The 3,932-nt window shown below is 41.0% G+C and overlaps 1 long non-coding RNA gene across 2 annotated transcripts; it reads right to left on the bottom strand.

The window, feature by feature from the left end:
* Positions 1-1,120, bottom strand: LOC135542762 (uncharacterized). 2 transcript variants are annotated; one of them, XR_010456128.1, is made up of 2 exons: positions 888-1,120; positions 1-776 (listed from the first exon to the last, which is right to left on the bottom strand). It is a non-coding gene; the product is annotated as an uncharacterized LOC135542762 (long non-coding RNA). The 2 variants fall into 2 exon arrangements; XR_010456129.1 differs by having other exon boundaries at positions 918-1,120.
* Between the last annotated feature and the right edge of the window lie 2,812 nt (positions 1,121-3,932).

Below are 3,932 nucleotides of genomic sequence, written 5' to 3'. Positions count from 1 at the left end.
TCATGTGGCAAATGCTTTAGTTTGAAAGGAAACTTGAAGTCTTATATGATCACTCACAAAAGGGGTTACATAAAAGCTTAACCTGAAGTGAATCTGAAGTTAAAACAATACATTCATACTTTGTCATTGTGAATTTCTTGACACATCCAACTTGTGAATATGTTTTATATGATGTTTTCTGGCAATTGATAACAGAACAAATTGTGTAATTTGTGGAGAGGGAAAAGCATTAGTCCATCAGATCTGTAAACTGAATCTAGCTCTGACTCAGGGACCTACCCTCCAGGACACTGCTGGCTACAGGAAGTCCTCACGGCTGTCTACAACAGAGCACACACGCCCGTTCTCCGTATAGATGACATGCTCTAGTTGCTTGCCTGGAGGGCAAATTCAGCTCAAACTTCTCCCAGTTCATTGACGGCCTCCGGACTTGGTTTGACGTGCTCCAAGACAGCAGGTGGCGCTAATGTAATGCAGTCTTACACCGTTCGCGGTTGATGAATAGAAAACGCAGCACGTGACATTGTTGTTTACAAAGGTATCTACTAGGTAGTGTAAACCCGCTCGGCTGAAGCAGACAGACGTTTAAACATTTCTTTGATAAAACAAACAGCCAGACTTTCATTGTCCTCTCCAATATGTCCAAACTACAGTTGCTGAATGTGTTCGTTACCGAGCGTTTGTCGGCGGCTGCTGTGGAGATATTCGGGGCTGTAGAGAAGACTATAGCGGAGTATCGGGAAGAAATCTTCCGTTCAGCAGAGGAGAACGAGCGTCTACGGAGGGAGATGGATATGATTATCAAATCAGAGATACAGTTATACAGAACAGGTCTGTAGCGAGTTAACGAATAACAATATTTTAATTGTAGAATAATGGTACTATACCATTTATGTGGCACGTTGTGCAATTCTCACCCTGACCGCAGCTCTGGGGAGTAATCATTAGTGCAAACAGATGCAAAATGAGAATTTATATTAAACAAATTCAGGTAGATCCCTTTCCGTTTTGTTCCGTTTGCTTCCGTCTAAGAAACGTTTTGCAACAGATTCAGCGTAAGGAATACACCTCTGGCTTGCCAACGTTGCTTCATTGAATCACGTGCTGTAGTGTAGACAGAAAGGGGTGCAACGTTGAATTTAACGGAAACGGAACGAAAAAGTTTGGATTATGGTGACCAGAGGGCGGTTACCATATGGTGATGGACGATTTTTTGCGATTTCAGACTGAGGGGATAGGATTAACCTGCCCGGGTTGAACCGCTTGCCCGGGCTACTCAAATCGAATGGTCATCTGCGCTGCTCGGTCATATTGTCAAAAATTGATCATGGCGCATCATTCAGGAACATTCAACATCTCTTCTCCATGAAATATGAAGTACCAGTCAAAAGTTTGGAGACACCAACACATTCAAGGGTTTTCTTTAATTTTTACTATTTTCTACATTGTAGAATAATAGTAAAGACATCAAAATTATGAAATTACACATATGGAATCGTGTAGTAAACAAAAAAGTGTTAAGCAAATCAAAATATATTTGAAATTATTCAAAGTAGCCTCCCTTTGCCTTTATGACAGCTTTGCACACTCTTGGCATTCTCTCAACCAGCTTCATGAGGGAGTCACCTGAAATGCATTTCAATTAACAGGTGTGCATTGTTAAAAGTTAATTTGTGGAATTTACCTCCTTCTTAATGCGTTTGAGACAATTGGTTGTGTTGTGACAAGGTAGGGGGGTATACAGAAGATAGCCTTATTTGGTAAAAGGCCAAGTCCATATTAAGGCAAAAACAGCGCAAATAAGCAAAGACAAACGACAATCCATCATTACTTTAAGATGTGACATGAAGGTCAGTAAATGTGGAAAATGTCAACAACTAGTGCAGTCGCAAAAACAATCAAGCGTTATGATGAAACTGGCTAGCAGGAGGACTGCCACAGGAAAGGAAGGCCCAGTGTTACCTCTGCTGCAGAGGATAAGTTCATTACAGTTACCAGTCCAAATAAATGCTTCACAGAGTTCAAGTAACAGACACATATCTACACCAACTGTTCAGAGGAGACTGCGTGAATCAGGCCTTCATGATCAAATTGCTACAAAGAAACCACTACTAAAGGTAGATGATCTCTGCATATGTGATTCCCACCGTGAAGCATGAAAGAGGTGTGATGGTGTGGGGTACTTTGCTTGTGACCCTGTTGGTGACTTATTTAGAATTCAAGGCAACCAGCATGGCTACCACAGCGATACGCCATCCCATCTGGTTTGTGCTTCGTGGGACTCATTTGTTTTTCAACAGAACAATAATGCAACACACCTCCAGGCTGTGTAAGGGCTATTTTACCAAGAAGGAGAGTGATGGAGTGCTGCATCAGATGACCTGGCCACCACAATCAACCGACCTCAACCCACTCCACAGAGTGGAGGAAAAGCAGCCAACCTGTGCTCGGCATATGTAGGAACTCCTTCAAGACTGTTGGAAAAGCATTCCCGGGTGAAGCTGGTTGAGAGAATGCCAAGAGTGTGCAAAGCTGTCATCAAGGCAAAGGGTGGCTACTTTGAAGAATCTAAAATATATGTTGATTTGTTTAACACTTTTTTTGGTTACAACATGATTCCATATGTGTTATTTCATAGTATTGATGTCTTCGCTATTATTCTACGATGTAGGCTTTATTCATCGGCCAGAACGGAGCATCTGGCTCACAACCGGGAGGCAGCCCGGTTCCAAAACAAATGCAGTCAACGCTAACCCGGTACACCAGGAGCATCGAATCCCCTCGTGTTTACACATATGTATCAGGTAATACCGCCTAGCGACCAGGGGTGTGTTCAGTTCGTTTGAAAGTTTGCTATGTTGGTGAACGGTTTGTTTTGTACGTTCTTTGAACCCACAACTCAACCTTATCCGTTCAATTGAACATTATTTTTAAGTTTTTATGTACTGAATGCAACCCAGGCAGATGAACTGCCACAGGCACCTTAAACTAGCAAAGACCTCAAACAAAGTAGTTTTTCTATGGATTTAGGAAAAACTCAAATTTGAGCTTCTCATATCGCCCCAAATCTACTCCAGTTACTGTGTGTGGGGAGAATCAGTAATATCCAATCAGATCCAATGGCTGTCTCATAGTCACCAATGTGATATCAGCTGAACATACAGTTTATCTTTTGCATTGAAGTGTGTATCAAATCAAACTTTATTTGTCACATACACCGAATACAACAAGTGTAGACTTTACCGTGAAATGCTTACAAGCCCTTAACCAACGGTGCAGTTCAAGAAGAGTTAAGAACATATTTCCCAAATAAACTAAAGTTTTTACAAAATTTAAAAGTAATGCAATAAAATAACAATAACGAGGCTTTATACAGGGGGTACCGGTACAGAGTCAATGTGCAGGGGTACAGGTTAGTCGAGGTAATTTGTGCATGTGTGTAGGGATGAAGTGACTGCATACATGGCTACCACTCTGAGTATACACTGTTTTAGAATTCGTGGGCAGTGCACAATAGGTTTGAGAAAAAGTCAACGCAAAACAGGCCCTATTCAATTCAAAAGATCTGTTTACAGGTCCACAGCAATTTGCAATTGTTTTGTTTTATAACCTTTTTGTCTATCAGATTCGGTCAGATCCTATGGCTCTTTCATAGACACTTTTGCGATAGCAGCTGGATCTGGGGCCTCATTTATGAACCGCAGGTAAAAGTTGGCATTTATAAAAACTGAAGTTGATGTGAAAATGTGCTCACATTCCCACAATCTTTAGACCATGCACACTAGAGGTCGACCGATTAATCGCAATGGCCGATTAATTAGGGCCGATTTCAAATTTTCATAACAATCGTAAATCGGTATTTTTGGACACCGATTTAAAATATATATATATTTTTTTTTTACACCTTTTATTTAATCTTTATTTAACTAGGC

The sequence above is a fragment of the Oncorhynchus masou genome, chromosome 6, assembly GCF_036934945.1.
Source record: "Oncorhynchus masou masou isolate Uvic2021 chromosome 6, UVic_Omas_1.1, whole genome shotgun sequence".
In the NCBI taxonomy this organism is placed as follows: domain Eukaryota; kingdom Metazoa; phylum Chordata; class Actinopteri; order Salmoniformes; family Salmonidae; genus Oncorhynchus; species Oncorhynchus masou.
This window is presented reverse-complemented; position numbering and strand designations above follow the sequence as displayed.